This window comes from Pleurodeles waltl, chromosome 12, assembly GCF_031143425.1.
Source record: "Pleurodeles waltl isolate 20211129_DDA chromosome 12, aPleWal1.hap1.20221129, whole genome shotgun sequence".
In the NCBI taxonomy this organism is placed as follows: Eukaryota; Metazoa; Chordata; class Amphibia; order Caudata; family Salamandridae; genus Pleurodeles; species Pleurodeles waltl.
This window is the reverse complement of record NC_090451.1, coordinates 115,925,568-115,942,943: the sequence shown is the minus strand read 5'-3', so window position 1 is coordinate 115,942,943 and position 17,376 is coordinate 115,925,568. Positions and strand designations below refer to the sequence as shown.

General features: G+C 47.2%; 1 non-coding gene across 1 annotated transcript; it reads left to right on the top strand.

Moving 5' to 3' along the window:
* Positions 1-377: 377 nt before the first annotated feature.
* Positions 378-449, top strand: TRNAH-GUG (transfer RNA histidin (anticodon GUG)). The gene has a single exon. It is a non-coding gene; the product is annotated as a tRNA-His (tRNA).
* Positions 450-17,376: the final 16,927 nt, after the last annotated feature.

Sequence of the window (17,376 nt, the reverse complement as noted above, 5' to 3'; positions counted from 1 at the left end):
CAGAAAAGAAAAAAACAACAATATGTGGGGGCCTGTTCCGAACCCCTCCTGGCCTGGAGGAGTTTGGTCGGCCGTGGATTAAGTTTTTGCAGTGTTCACTTCCCCGACCCCAGCACTCATAGAACACTTGAGACTTGCAGGGCAGAGTGGTGGATCTTGTTAAGAAGTCTGGGCTTCTTGGTTTATGGGGAGTCTTGTCACTGGAAGCAGAGAGGTAAATATTTGCTGTGATCTGCTACTGAAAGAAAAGACCCTGATCTAACTTGAAAAGATGGGTTTTAAACAAACGCTAAATCTATCCACTCCACGGACACTGTGACCTTTTTTAAGCCTATCAGAGCCACACCAGGGTAGTCTTTTCAGAGCCCAAGTAGCTCGCCGTGATCGTATAGTGGTTAGTACTCTGCGTTGTGGCCGCAGGAACCTCGGTTCGAATCCGAGTCACGGCATTGGGGGTGGAAATGTCACGGCAGTTGGTCAGCATTTTTATTCTCTCTTCTTAATATTTACATGAGTTAAGAGCTTGAACCTAATTTCAACGGTGAAATTAAATGTCTTTGAAGAACGCGTTAACAATGTTATTATTTATTTCACCTTTCTGCGCTTTTACGTTTGTGGCGGTCCTGATGTGAAAAGTATAAGCTACAGTTTGGTTTCACGGCACCCGGTCAGCAAGAGGGATGGATGTCTGTGTCTCCTGTACCTGCAGCGCCGAGGCTCCTGTACTGACGCGGAGTAGCTTTCAATGTTGAAAGGGATCCTGCTAGTCAAATATCAGTTTTTGCAGCAATTCAGGCCGCGAAGAAAAAAGGTCTAAAAATAAATATTTGTATAGAAAGTAAGACTGAGCTCCCAAGGGTCTGAAAGAAAGAGGCGACGGAGAAGGACACTGAGAGGCGCACTCACCCAATCAGCGTTTGGCTTCATCATCCCGCACCCGACAGATCACCGGGCAGCTAGAGGGAAAGTTTTAAAACTTAAGCCAAGTTTATTAGTCGTGGTCGAATCGTGAATTACACAATTACGCTCCTTTGTGGAATTTGGAGTAATGTGGGGAAAGACATCTACCCAAGAGCAGAGGAAAAGAGCGCGAGCAGCGGCTGTTGTGCCAGTTCTGTTGCATTTAGAGCGATTTTCTTGTGCAAAGTGTATATCAGGTTCCTTTCGGATCTGAGCGTGTATTTTGCACCAGGAAAATAGCCTTGTGCAATTCTGTACAACCTTGCATAATGTTGCTGTAATTTCGCGTAATTACACTGCAGTGAGTTACACTGGTTACGCCCATCCCTACATTTGACTCATCTTTAACAGAGAGGTCCATCCATCTATTGATCCATTCACTGTCCATCCATCTTTTTGCCCGTGTGCCTGCTTATCTATCTGCTCACCTACCTGTGCGTGACTGTGAACCTGTCTAACAGAGTGTTGATGCCTGGCTGTATGCTTTGTTAACACTATAACGCTCATAGGGACATTGAGGAGGACATCTTGGCGCTATGTTTTTTTTGGTATGAAGCAACCGTTTTCAAATCCTGACAGTCCACACAAAGTTGATCATATGTGATCCCATTTTCGTACCAACAGCTGCTTCTCTATATACTTATCAGTCCACGTCTATTACTACATGTGCTTTCTATTTACCTTTCTATTTCAATCTGGGTATCTGCCTTACTGCCTATTTCTGCCCATCTCTGTTTATGTTAACACTTTAAAGCCTACATGCTGACTACCAAGGTCTTTGTGGCGTGGTTCTTTCTAAAGCAGGCTCGTGTGATTTACAGCGGTTTCTGTGAAGCTGATTATATCTCATCCATGATTTACTAACAGCTACATACCTGCCTTTCTGTCTACAAACCTGTACAGATGCATCGTTGCATGTGGCTTATTTATGACGATCTGTTTAACCTTCTATCCGTCCTTCTATCTGTGCAACTGTCTTACAGTTCCCCCTCTTTTATGTTGTTACAACACTATTTGTTAAACAAACCTTCACAGTCAGAAGGGCTTCCAGGCGCTGTTATTTATTAAAAAAAACTGCAAAGAACACCAGTTTATGCAATGTTGATGACATTTACTTCACCCCTTTATTGTTGCATTAATGGGTTTTCAAGTCACAAAACGGGTCCCTGATGAAGCCCAAGTGGACTTCTGAGCTGCTGTAGCTCTGTGGGGTCTCCAGCTCTCCTAGGGCCTCAGATCTACCACTACAACACCAGCCTTACCCTAAGTTGTGCAGCAGATTTTTAATTTTTTTTATTTATTGGTATTTCAGATGGTACATATTATTCACAGGATTGTAACAGGTTGCAGAGCTGTATGAATCTCCTTTCCATGACAACTTTTGAACAGTTACCCATTACTGCTATTATATTATGTTACCACCACGCTGAGGGCTGTTCCTTGCATAAATCTGTAAGCAGGCTTGTGATCTGTAGTGTGGGCCTCCTGTGGGTCTCCGGTTCAGTGCTGTATGCCCATGGAGCAGGGTGGTCGGTTCCCACCATTTCCAGCTCTGGCACGTCAGGTACTCATCATCTCTTATTACAACAAATAACAAGCAGGCCAAACAACTTGCCCAGAAACCGAGACCTCACTACGCATCGTGTGAGTGTGTCTACAGCTGTATGGGGCCCAGCCGGGGGGGGGGGAAGGGACCCAGGGGAACCCTCACCAGTGTATGATCTTCCAGGGAGGTCTAGGAGAGGTGTGTTTGTCGTGCTCCTAACTCCGCAAGTTAAGAGGCCCATCTGCATCGTCATCATAGTCATGTCAGGAGTGTTCCATGCTCCCGCCACCTCTGCCCATAGGGGAGCTATCTGTCTGTTCCTCAGCCCTCTCATTTCTTCCCTCTGAAGTGCCCTTTCTTCTGCCTTGCCAAGGAAGTGATGTCTGCTTATAGCACGTGTCCTACTTTTATAATGTTTTCAGGGCACTTCGCCCACTTCATATCTAGCCAAAATCCTTTAGCACTGGGAGACCACGTGTCTGCTGAATATCTTACCTCCACCATTGGGGGTATAAAAGGTGTACTTTGGCTCTGTTGTAAATTATTATATAGGGCTCAATTTGGATGGGTTGTGAATTGCTGTCAAGCTCTAAATCTCAGAATTCTCTTAGTCACACATTTTTATGTCTTGCGTACACAGTGAATGTGCTGTGAGACATATTGTTTAGAATTCAGTGGGCTTACCACTTGCCCATAGCTTACTTACCATTAATTGTTTTCTATGTCACTCACATTTGCAATATTTCGATTGCTTAGCTCCCATAGACTGAATCTTCCTTTCTTGTGTTCATTCCTCCATGGAGGATGGACCAAGTACATGTGTTCTTTTCGTCTTTCTACAGTACGCTATTTTTTATATTTTAAAAGTGTTTTCGTATCATTCTTGGATGTGCAATGTGCTTTCCAACATTCATGACAAGCATACAGCTTATTTTTCACCCTAAACGCCGTCTCTATTGACACTTTAGTTACTTTCTCACACTGTATTCCTCTGCATGACTATACTCTCCTCCCCTCAGTGCCACTGTACTCTACACTGTGCAACTCTATACCACTCCACTCTACTCAGTTCTACTCCACTCTAATCTACATTGTTCCACTCTATCACTCCACTCTATGCCACTCTAATCTATGCCACTCCACTATACGCCACTTCACTCCACTTTATGCTACTCCATTCTATGCCACTCCACCCTGTCACTCTCTGCTACGCCCCTCTACTCCACTCCACTCTACTCTATGCCACTTCCCTTCATTCCTCTCTACGCCACCCTACTTCATAGAATGCCACTTTATGTGACTCTATGCCACTCTGCTCTACATCACTCTAGAATACTCAACTGAACTCTACTCTATACAATTCCACTCTACTTTACTCCTCTCCACTCTATGCCTCTCCACTCTATGCTACTCTACTCCAGTCTACTGTACGCAACTTTATTTTATCCCATTCTACTCTACGCCACTGTACACCACTCAACTCTATGCCACTCTACTCCGTTGCACCCCTCTCTACTCTACGCTACTATACTCCATGCTACTATACTCCACTCTAAGCCACTGTACTCTCCACCACTAAGCTCTATTCCACTCTACTATATGCCACTCCATGCCACTCTAATCCACCCCACAGAATGCCACTCTACTCTATGCCACTCCACTCAACTCCATGCCATTCCACACTTTTGCACTCTACCCTACTCTGTGCCTCTCCATTCCACTCCATGCCACTCCACTCTATCCCACTACGCTCTACTCTAGTTCACTCTATGCCACTCCACTTTACTCTCTCCCACTCTACTCTATACTACTTCATTCCATGCCACTTCACTGTACTCCACTCCACTCCATCTCACACAATATCACTCAATGGCACTACATGCGCTCTACTCTATGCCACTCTACTGCACTGTAGGAAAGTACCATCTTGCCTGGCATGTTACCCCCATTTTTCACTGTATATATGTTGTTTTAGTTGTATGTGTCACTGGGACCCTGGTAACCCAGGGCCCCAGTGCTCATAAGTGTGCCTGAATGTGTTACCTGTGTAGTGACTAACTGTCTCACTGAGGCTCTGCTAATCAGAACCTCAGTGGTTATGCTCTCTCATTTCTTTCCAAATTGTCACTGACAGGCTAGTGACCATTTTTACCAATTTACATTGGCTTACTGGAACACCCTTATAATTCCCTAGTATATGGTACTGAGGTACCCAGGGTATTGGGGTTCCAGGAGATCCCTATGGGCTGCAGCATTTCTTTTGCCACCCATAGGGAGCTCTGACAATTCTTACACAGGCCTGCCACTGCAGCCTGAGTGAAATAACGTCCACGTTATTTCACAGCCATTTTACACTGCACTTAAGTAACTTATAAGTCACCTATATGTCTAACCTTTACCTGGTAAAGGTTAGGTGCAAAGTTACTTAGTGTGAGGGCACCCTGGCACTAGCCAAGGTGCGCCCACATTGTTCAGAGCCAATTCACTGAACTTTGTGAGTGCGGGGACACCATTACACGCGTGCACTACATATAGGTCACTACCTATATGTAGCTTCACCATGGTAACTCCGAATATGGCCATGTAACATGTCTATGATCATGGAATTGCCCCCTCTATGCCATCCTGGCATTGTTGGTACAATTCCATGATCCCAGTGGTCTGTAGCACAGACCCTGGTACTGCCAGACTGCCCTTCCTGGGGTTTCTCTGCCGCTGCTGCTGCTGCCAACCCCTCAGACAGGCAGCTGCCCTCCTGGGGTCCAGCCAGGCCTGGCCCAGGATGGCAGAACAAAGAACTTCCTCTGAGAGAGGGTGTGACACCCTCTCCCTTTGGAAAATGGTGTGAAGGCAGGGGAGGAGTAGCCTCCCCCAGCCTCTGGAAATGCTTTGTTGGGCACAGATGTGCCCAATTCTGCATAAGCCACTCTACACCGGTTCAGGGACCCCTTAGCCCCTGCTCTGGCGCGAAACTGGACAAAGGAAAGGGGAGTGACCACTCCCCTGACCTGCACCTCCCCTGGGAGGTGTCCAGAGCTCCTCCAGTGTGCTCCAGACCTCTGCGATCTTGGAAACAGAGGTGCTGCTGGCACACTGGACTGCTCTGAGTGGCCAGTGCCACCAGGTGACGTCAGAGACTCCTTGTGATAGGCTCCTTCAGGTGTTAGTAGCCTTTCCTCTCTCCTAGGTAGCCAAACCCTCTTTTCTGGCTATTTAGGGTCTCTGTCTCTGGGGAAACTTTAGATAACGAATGCATGAGCTCAGCCGAGTTCCTCTGCATCTCCCTCTTCACCTTCTGATAAGGAATCGACCGCTGACCGCGCTGGAAGCCTGCAAACCTGCAACATAGTAGCAAAGACGACTACTGCAACTCTGTAACGCTGATCCTGCCGCCTTCTCGACTGTTTTCCTGCTTGTGCATGCTGTGGGGGTAGTCTTCCTCCTCTCTGCACCAGAAGCTCCGAAGAAATCTCCCGTGGGTCGACGGAATCTTCCCCCTGCAACCGCAGGCACCAAAAAGCTGCATTACCGGTCCCTTGGGTCTCCTCTCAGCACGACGAGCGAGGTCCCTCGAATCCAGCGACACCGTCCAAGTGACCCCCACAGTCCAGTGACTCTTCAGCCCAAGTTTGGTGGAGGTAAGTCCTTGCCTCACCTCGCTGGGCTGCATTGCTGGGAACCGCGACTTTGCAAGCTACTCCGGCCCCTGTGCACTTCCGGCGGAAATCCTTCGTGCACAGCCAAGCCTTGGTCCACGGCACTCTAACCTGCATTGCACGACTTTCTAAGTTGCTCTCCGGCGACGTGGGACTCCTTTGTGCATCTTCGGCGAGCACCATTTCACGCATCCTCGTAGTGCCTGTTTCTGGCACTTCTCCGGGCTCTACCTGCTTCAGTGAGGACTCTTTGTCTTGCTCGACGTCCCCTCTCTCTGCAGGTCCAATTTGCGACCTCCTGGTCCCTCCTGGGCCCCAGCAGCGTCCAAAAACGCCAAACGCATGATTTGCGTGTAGCAAGGCTTGTTGGCGTCCATCCGGCGGGAAAATACTTTTGCACGACTCTCCAAGGCGTGGGGGATCCATCCTCCAAAGGGGAAGTCTCTAGCCCTTGTCGTTCCTGCAGTATTCACAGTTCTTCAGCCTAGTAAGAGCTTCTATGCACCAACCGCTGGCATTTCTTGGGCATCTGCCCATCTCCGAGTTGCTTGTGACTTTTGGACTTGGTCCCCTTGTTCCACAGGTACCCTCAGTCAGGAATCCATCGTTGTTGCATTGCTGATTTGTGTTTTCCTTGCATTTTCCCTCTAACACGACTATTTTGTCCTTAGGGGAACTTTAGTGCACTTTGCACTCACTTTTCAGGGTCTTGGGGAGGGTTATCTTTCTAACTCTCACTATTTTCTAATAGTCCCAGCGACCCTCTACAAGGTCACATAGGTTTGGGTCCATTCATGGTTCGCATTCCACTTTTGGAGTATATGGTTTGTGTTGCCCCTATCCCTATGTTTCCCCATTGCATCCTATTGTAACTATACATTGTTTGCACTGTTTTCTAAGACTATACTGCATATTTTTGCTATTGTGTATATATATCTTGTGTATATTTCCTATCCTCTCACTGAGGGTACACTCTAAGATACTTTGGCATATTGTCATAAAAATAAAGTACCTTTATTTTTAGTATAACTGTGTATTGTGTTTTCTTATGATATTGTGCATATGACACTAAGTGGTACTGTAGTAGCTTCACACGTCTCCTAGTTCAGCCTAAGCTGCTCTGCTAAGCTACCATTATCTATCAGCCTAAGCTGCTAGACACCCTATACACTAATAAGGGATAACTGGGCCTGGTGCAAGGTGCAAGTACCCCTTGGTACTCACTACAAGCCAGTCCAGCCTCCTACATTGGTTGTGCAGTGGTGGGATAAGTGCTTGAGACTACTTACCACTCTTGTCATTGTACTTTTCATAAGAGAAAAATATACAAAACAAGGTCAGTGTATATACACATAGCCAAAAAGTTTTGCATTTCCTCTTTTCACTCTTTTCTAAGTGCTGAAAAGTACTTCTAAACTTTCAAAAAAGTTCTTAAAAGTTTAAAAAGTTTTTTTCTGTCTTTCCAAAAAGTTCTGAAAACTTTTTTCTCTTTTTCTATCACTTTAACTCTCTCTAAAAAATGTCTGGCACAGGAAAAAATGTTGAACTGTCCAAACTTGCATATGATCACCTTAGCTGGAAAGGAGCAAGGAGTCTCTGCATAGAGAGAGGTTTGAGTGTAGGGAAGAATCCTTCCTTAGAACTGTTAATTAATATGCTTAGAGTACAGGATAAGGCCATAAGTGCCCAATCTGTAGAAAAAGTAGCTAATGGTTCTCAATCTGATCCAGGGACTCCCCCAGGAAAAGGTTCAGGAAAGAAACTTCTCAGCCTGCCCATTACTAGACAGTCTAGCATAGTTGGTACAGAGGTTGAATCACACCATACTGATGATGTGATCTCACATTATGCTGGTAGCCAAGCTGTTAGGGTGCCCTCTGTAAGGGACAGGTCTCCTTCTGTTCATTCCCATCATACCTCTGTATCTAGAAATGTCCCTCCCACCCACCCTGATGACAGATTGTTAGAAAGGGAGCTCAATAGATTGAGAGTGGAACAAACCAGACTGAAGCTCAAGAAGCAACAGCTGGATTTGGATAGACAGTCTTTAGAAATAGAGAGGGAAAGACAGAAGTTGGGTTTAGATACCCATGGTGGCAGCAGCAGTATTCCCCATAGTCATCCTGCAAAAGAGCATGATTCCAGGAATCTGCACAAGATAGTTCCCCCTTATAAGGAGGGGGATGACATTAACAAGTGGTTTGCTGCACTTGAGAGGGCCTGTGCTGTACAGGATGTCCCTCAAAAGCAGTGGGCTGCTATCCTATGGCTATCATTTAGTGGAAAAGGTAGGGATAGGCTCCTTACAGTGAAAGAAAATGATGCCAATAATTTCCAAGTTCTTAAGAATGCACTCCTGGATGGTTATGGCTTAACCACTGAACAGTACAGGATAAAGTTCAGAGAGACCAAAAAGGAGTCTTCACAAGACTGGGTTGATTTCATTGACCAGGCAGTGAAGGCCTTGGAGGGGTGGTTACATGGCAGTAAAGTTACTGATTATGACAGCCTGTATAACTTAATCCTGAGAGAGCATATTCTTAATAATTGTGTGTCTGATTTGTTGCACCAGTACTTGGTGGACTCTGATCTGACCTCTCCCCAAGAATTGGGAAAGAAGGCAGACAAATGGGTCAGAACAAGAGTGAACAGAAAAGTTCATACAGGGGGTGACAAAGATGGCAACAAAAAGAAGGATGGTAAGTCTTCAGACAAGGGTGGGGACAAATCTAAAAATGAGTCTTCATCAGGTCCACAAAAACACTCTGGTGGGGGTGGTGGGCCCAAATCCTCCTTTAATCAGAACAAGGAAAAGAAACCATGGTGCTATTTATGTAAAAGAAAAGGCCATTGGACAACAGATCCCAGTTGTCCAAAGAAAGGCACCACAGCTCCTACCACTACAACCCCTACTGCTACACCTAGTGTCCCTACTAATAGCAGTGGTGGTGGGAGCAAACCTACTAATAGCCAATCCAAGGGAGTAGCTGGGCTCACTTTTGGTAATTTAGTTGGGGTTGGTATGATTAGGGAGACCACAGAGGCTACTTTAGTCTCTGAAGGGGCTATTGATTTAGCCACTGTGGTTGCTTGCCCCCATAACTTGGAGAAGTACAAGCAACTAACCCTAATAAATGGTGTTGAGGTCCAGGCCTACAGGGACACAGGTGCCAGTGTCACAATGGTGATTGAGAAACTGGTGCACCCTGAACAACACATACTTGGACACCAGTACCAAGTAACCGATGCTCACAACATAACATAAAGCCACCCCATGGCTGTTGTAAATCTCAACTGGGGGGGGGGTAACTGGTCCAAAGAAAGTTGTGGTAGCTTCAGATTTACCTGTAGACTGTCTATTAGGGAATGATTTGGAGACATCAGCTTGGTCAGATGTGGAGTTGGAGGCCCATGCAGCAATGCTGGGCATCCCAGGGCATATTTTTGCTTTGACAAGGGCTCAGGCCAAAAAGCAAAAAGGACAGGGAAGCTTGGATCCTGGAACAATGGACCAAGTGCTCCCTAAAGCTAGGGCTAGTAGAAGCAAACCACTTCCTACTATCCCTCCCTCTACAGTGGATTCTACTTCTGAGGAAGAAGAATTCCCTCCCTGTGCAGAACCTACACCAGAGGAGCTGGAAGCAGACACTGCTGAGCTTTTGGGTGAAGGGGGGCCTGCCAGAGAGGAGCTGAGTGTGGCACAGCAAACCTGTCCCACATTAGAGGGTCTCAGACAGCAAGCTGTCAAACAGGCTAATGGGGATGTCAGTGACTCTCACAGAGTTTACTGGGAGGACAACCTCTTGTACACTGAGCATAGGGATCCTAAACCTGGAGCTGCCAGGAGATTAGTGATTCCTCAGGAGTACAGAAAGTTCCTCCTAACACTGGCACATGACATTCCCTTAGCTGGGCACCAGGGTCAAATGAAAACTTGGGACAGATTGGTACCATTGTTTCATTGGCCTAGGATGTCTGAGGACACAAAGGAATTTTGTAAGTCCTGTGAAACCTGTCAAGCCAGTGGCAAGACAGGTGGCACTCCAAAGGCACCCCTTATCCCACTGCCTGTGGTTGGGGTTCCCTTTGAAAGGGTAGGGGTTGACATAGTTGGCCCCCTTGACCCTCCTACTGCTTCAGGCAATAGGTTTATCTTGGTGGTAGTGCACCATGCCACAAGATATCCTGAAGCTATTCCTTTAAGGACCACTACAGCTCCTGCAGTGGCAAAGGCCCTCCTGGGAATATTTTCCAGGGTGGGCTTCCCAAAGGAAGTAGTATCAGACAGAGGAAGCAATTTCATGTCTGCATACTTAAAGGCCATGTGGAAGGAGTGAGGTGTAACTTACAAGTTCACAACACCCTATCATCCACAAACAAATGGACTGGTGGAGAGATTTAATAAAACTCTCAAAGGCATGATTATGGGACTCCCTGAAAAACTCCGCAGGAGATGGGATATCCTTCTACCATGCCTGCTTTTTGCCTACAGGGAGGTACCCCAGAAAGGAGTGGGCTTCAGCCCCTTTGAACTTCTTTTTGGACACCCTGTTAGGGGTCCACTCACACTTGTAAAGGAGGGTTGGGAACAACCTTTAAAAGCTCCTAAGCAGGATATTGTGGATTATGTACTTGGCCTCAGATCAAGGATGGCTGAGTACATGAAAAAGGCCAGTAAAAACCTTCAGGCCAGCCAAGAGCTCCAGAAGCAATGGCATGATCAGAAGGCTGTTTTGGTTCAGTACCAACCAGGGCAGAAAGTGTGGGTTTTGGAGCCTGTGGCCCCAAGAGCACTCCAAGATAAATGGAGTGGACCCCACACAATTGTTGAAAAGAAGGGTGAAGTCACCTACTTGGTTGACTTAGGCACTGCCAGGAGTCCCCTTAGGGTGCTCCATGTCAACCGCCTGAAACCCTACTATGACAGGGCTGATCTCACCCTGCTCATGGCAACTGATGAGGGACAGGAAGAAGACAGTGATCCTCTACCTGATCTCTTCTCTTCCACAGAACAAGATGCTCTTGTGGAAGGTGTAGTTTTGGCTGATTGTCTTACTGCTGAGCAGAAAGATAATTGCATAAATCTCCTAGGACAATTTTCAGAACTCTTCTCCATTGTGCCAGGCACCACTTCTTGGTGTGAGCACACTATAGATACTGGAGACAGTTTACCTGTCAAAAGTAAGATCTATAGGCAGCCTGACCATGTCAGGGACTGCATAAAGCAAGAAGTTCAGAAAATGTTGGAACTAGGAGTGGTTGAGCACTCTGACAGTCCATGGGCTTCTCCTGTGGTACTGGTACCAAAACCCAATTCTAAAGATGGAAAGAAGGAAATGAGGTTTTGTGTGGACTATAGAGGTCTCAACTTGGTAACCAAAACTGATGCTCACCCTATACCCAGGGCAGATGAGCTCATAGATACACTGGCATCTGCCAAGTATCTAAGCACTTTTGATTTGACTGCAGGGTATTGGCAGATCAAATTGTCAGAAGATGCTAAACCTAAAACTGCATTTTCTACCATTGGAGGACATTACCAGTTTACTGTAATGCCTTTTGGTTTGAAAAATGCACCTGCCACTTTTCAGAGGTTGGTGAACACAGTCCTGCAAGGGCTGGAAGCTTTCAGTGCAGCATATTTGGACGATATAGCTGTCTTTAGCTCCAGCTGGGATGATCACCTGGTCCACCTATGGAAAGTTTTGGAGGCTCTGCAAAAAGCAGGCCTCACTATCAAGGCTTCAAAGTGCCAGATAGGGCAGGGTAAGGTGGTTTATCTGGGACACCTTGTTGGTGGGGAACAGATTGCACCACTTCAGGGGAAAATCCAAACTATTATTGATTGGGTTCCCCCTACCACTCAGACTCAGGTGAGAGCCTTCCTAGGCCTCACTGGGTATTACAGGAGGTTCATTAAGAACTATGGCTCCATTGCAGCCCCTCTTAATGACCTCACATCCAAGAAAATGCCTAAAAAGGTATTGTGGACAGCAAGCTGTCAGAAACTTTTGAGGAGCTGAAGCAGGCCATGTGCTCTGCACCTGTCCTGAAAAGCCCTTGTTACTCTAAAAAATTCTATGTCCAGACTGATGCATCTGAATTAGGAGTAGGGGCAGTCCTATCACAACTTAATTCTGAGGGCCAGGATCAACCTGTTGCTTTTATTAGTAGGAGGTTGACCCCTAGAGAAAAGCGTTGGTCTGCCATTGAGAGGGAGGCCTTTGCTGTGGTCTGGGCTCTGAAGAAGTTGAGGCCATACCTGTTTGGCACTCACTTCATTGTTCAGACAGACCACAAACCTCTACTTTGGCTAAAACAAATGAAAGGTGAAAATCCTAAATTGTTGAGGTGGTCCATATCCCTACAGGGAATGGACTATACAGTGGAACATAGACCTGGGAGTAGCCACTCCAATGCAGATGGACTCTCCAGATATTTCCACTTAGACAATGAAGACTCATCAGGTAATGGCTAGTCTTATTGTCCTTCGTTTGGGGGGGGGTTGTGTAGGAAAGTACCATCTTGCCTGGCATGTTACCCCCATTTTTCACTGTATATATGTTGTTTTAGTTGTATGTGGCACTGGGACCCTGGTAACCCAGGGCCCCAGTGCTCATAAGTGTGCCTGAATGTGTTACCTGTGCAGTGACTAACTGTCTCACTGAGGCTCTGCTAATCAGAACCTCAGTGGTTATGCTCTCTCATTTCTTTCCAAATTGTCACTGACAGGCTAGTGACCATTTTTACCAATTTACATTGGCTTACTGGAACACCCTTATAATTCCCTAGTATATGGTACTGAGGTACCCAGGGTATTGGGGTTCCAGGAGATCCCTATGGGCTGCAGCATTTCTTTTGCCATCCATAGGGAGCTCTGACAATTCTTACACAGGCCTGCCACTGCAGCCTGAGTGAAATAACGTCCACGTTATTTCACAGCCATTTTACACTGCACTTAAGTAACTTATAAGTCACCTATATGTCTAACCTTTACCTGGTAAAGGTTAGGTGCAAAGTTACTTAGTGTGAGGGCACCCTGGCACTAGCCAAGGTGCCCCCACATTGTTCAGAGCCAATTCACTGAACTTTGTGAGTGCGGGCACACTATTACACGCGTGCACTACATATAGGTCACTACCTATATGTAGCTTCACCATGGTAACTCCGAATATGGCCATGTAACATGTCTATGATCATGGAATTGCCCCCTCTATGCCATCCTGGCATTGTTGGTACAATTCCATGATCCCAGTGGTCTGTAGCACAGACCCTGGTACTGCCAGACTGCCCTTCCTGGGGTTTTTCTGCAGCTGCTGCTGCTGCCAACCCCTCAGACAGGCAGCTGCCCTCCTGGGGTCCAGCCAGGCCTGGCCCAGGATGGCAGAACAAAGAACTTCCTCTGAGAGAGGGTGTGACACCCTCTCCCTTTGGAAAATGGTGTGAAGGCAGGGGAGGAGTAGCCTCCCCCAGCCTCTGGAAATGCTTTGTTGGGCACAGATGTGCCCAACTCTGCATAAGCCACTCTACACCGGTTCAGGGACCCCTTAGCCCCTGCTCTGGCGCGAAACTGGACAAAGGAAAGGGGAGTGACCACTCCCCTGACCTGCACCTCCCCTGGGAGGTGTCCAGAGCTCCTCCAGTGTGCTCCAGACCTCTGCCATCTTGGAAACAGAGGTGCTGCTGGCACACTGGACTGCTCTGAGTGGCCAGTGCCACCAGGTGACGTCAGAGACTCCTTGTGATAGGCTCCTTCAGGTGTTAGTAGCCTTTCCTCTCTCCTAGGTAGCCAAACCCTCTTTTCTGGCTATTTAGGGTCTCTGTCTCTGGGGAAACTTTAGATAACGAATGCATGATCTCAGCCGAGTTCCTCTGCATCTCCCTCTTCACCTTCTGATAAGGAATCGACCGCTGACCGCGCTGGAAGCCTGCAAACCTGCAACATAGTAGCAAAGACGACTACTGCAACTCTGTAACGCTGATCCTGCCGCCTTCTCGACTGTTTTCCTGCTTGTGCATGCTGTGGGGGTAGTCTGCCTCCTCTCTGCACCAGAAGCTCCGAAGAAATCTCCCGTGGGTCGACGGAATCTTCCCCCTGCAACCGCAGGCACCAAAAAGCTGCATTACCGGTCCCTTGGGTCTCCTCTGAGCACGACGAGCGAGGTCCCTCGAATCCAGCGACACCGTCCAAGTGACCCCCACAGTCCAGTGACTCTTCAGCCCAAGTTTGGTGGAGGTAAGTCCTTGCCTCACCTCGCTGGGCTGCATTGCTGGGAACCGCGACTTTGCAAGCTACTCCGGCCCCTGTGCACTTCCGGCGGAAATCCTTTGTGCACAGCCAAGCCTGGGTCCACGGCACTCTAACCTGCATTGCACGACTTTCTAAGTTGGTCTCCGGCGACGTGGGACTCCTTTGTGCAACTTCGGCGAGCACCGTTTCACGCATCCTTGTAGTGCCTGTTTCTGGCACTTCTCTGGGTGCTACCTGCTTCAGTGAGGGCTCTTTGTCTTGACCGACGTCCCCTCTCTTTGCAGGTCCAATTTGCGATCTCCTGGTCCCTCCTGGGCCCCAGCAGCGTCCAAAAACGCCAAACGCACGATTTGCGTGTAGCAAGGCTTGTTGGCGTCCATCCGGCGGGAAAACACTTCTGCACAACTCTGCAAGGCGTGTGGGATCCATCCTCCAAAGGGGAAGTCTCTAGCCCTTGTCGTTCCTGCAGTATTCACAGTTCTTCAGCCTAGTAAGAGCTTCTTTGCACCAACCGCTGGCATTTCTTGGGCATCTGCCCATCTCTGGGTTGCTTGTGACTTTTGGACTTGGTCCCCTTGTTCCACAGGTACCCTCAGTCAGGAATCCATCGTTGTTGCATTGCTGATTTGTGTTTTCCTTGCATTTTCCCTCTAACACGACTATTTTGTCCTTAGGGGAACTTTAGTGCACATTGCACTCACTTTTCAGGGTCTTGGGGAGGGTTATCTTTCTAACTCTCACTATTTTCTAATAGTCCCAGCGACCCTCTACAAGGTCACATAGGTTTGGGGTCCATTCGTGGTTCGCATTCCACTTTTGGAGTATATGGTTTGTGTTGCCCCTATCCCTATGTTTCCCCATTGCATCCTATTGTAAATATACATTGGTTGCACTGTTTTCTAAGACTATACTGCATATTTTTGCTATTGTGTATATATATCTTGTGTATATTTCCTATCCTCTCACTGAGGGTACACTCTAAGATACTTTGGCATATTGTCATAAAAATAAAGTACCTTTATTTTTAGTATAACTGTGTATTGTGTTTTCTTATGATATTGTGCATATGACACTAAGTGGTACTGTAGTAGCTTCACACGTCTCCTAGTTCAGCCTAAGCTGCTCTGCTAAGCTACCATTATCTATCAGCCTAAGCTGCTAGACACCCTATACACTAATAGGGGATAACTGGGCCTGGTGCAAGGTGCAAGTACCCCTTGGTACTCACTACAAGCCAGTCCAGCCTCCTACATGCACACTACTCTATGCTGTGCCACTCTACACTACTCTCCTGTAGGCCTTTCTACTCTATGCCACTTTTTTCTCTGCTCCTCTCTACACCACAGTGTCACTCCATGCAACGCGACTGTATGCTACTCAACTGCACAACACTCTACTTCATGCAGTCCGACTCCACTCCTCCTAATTCTTTGCCACCCCTCTCCATGACACACTGTTCTCTGACTCTATGTCATTCCATGCCACTTCACTCTACACCACACTATGCCACTCTACACCACACTACTTTACTCTATGCTACTCTATGCCATTCTATGCAACCTCACTCCTCTCTACCCCACTCTGCTCGATGCCACTCCATTCCTCACAATGCTATTCAACGCCATGCCAAGGCACACCACTTCATTATATTCCACTGTATTCTATGACACATTACGTCACTCTACTCTTTGCACTTCAATCTACTCCCTTCTATGACCCTCCATTCATCACCACTCCATTGTTTGCTAGTCAAGTTTACGCCACTTCATTCCACACAATGCAACTCTAAAGCAGTATGCACCAAGCAGCTGAATGTGTCTGAAGAGACACCCAGAAAAGAAAAAAACAACAATATGTGGGGGCCTGTTCCGAGCCCCTCCTGGCCTGGAGGAGTTTGGTCGGCCGTGGATTAAGTTTTTGCAGTGTTCACTTCCCCGACCCCAGCACTCATATAACACTTGAGACTTGCAGGGCAGAGTGGTGGATCTTGTTAAGAAGTCTGGGCTTCTTGGTTTATGGGGAGTCTTGTCACTGGAAGCAGAGAGGTAAATATTTGCTGTGATCTGCTACTCAAAGAAAAGACCCTGATCTAACTTGAAAAGATGGGTTTTAAACAAACGCTAAATCTATCCACTCCACGGACACTGTGACCTTTTTTAAGCCTATCAGAGCCACACCAGGACAGTCTTTTCAGAGTCCAAGTAGCTCGCCGTGATCGTATAGTGGTTTGTACTCTGCGTTGTGGCCGCAGCAACCTCGGTTCAAATCTGAGTCACGGCATTGCGGGTGGCAATGTCACGGCAGTTGGGCAGCATTTTCATTCTCACTTCTTAATATTTACATGAGTTAAGAGCTTGAACCTAATTTCAACGGTGAAATTAAATGTCTTTGAAGAACGCGTTAACAATGTTATTATTTATTTCACCTTTCTGCGCTTTTACGTTAGTGGCGGTCCTGATGTGAAAAGTATGAGCTACAGTTTGGTTTCACGGGACCCGGTCAGCAAGAGGGATGGATGTCTGTGTCTCCTGTACCTGCAGCGCCGAGGCTCCTGTACTGACGCGGAGTAGCTTTCAATGTTGAAAGGGATCCTGCTGGTCAAATATCAGTTTTTGCAGCAATTTAGGCCGCAAAGAAAAAAGGTCTAAAAATAAATATTTGTATAGAAAGTAAGACTGAGCTCCCAAGGGTCTGAAAGAAAGAGGCGACGGAGAAGGACACTGAGAGGCGCACTCACCCAATCAGCGTTTGGCTTCATCATCCCGCACCCGACGGATCACCGGGCAGCTAGAGGGAAAGTTTTAAAACTTAAGCCAAGTTTATTAGTCGTGGTCGAATCGTGAATTACACAATTACGCTCCTTTGTGGAATTTGGAGTAATGTGGGGAAAGACATCTACCCAAGAGCGGAGGAAAAGAGCGCGAGCAGCGGCTGTTGTGCCAGTTCTGTTGCATTTAGAGCGA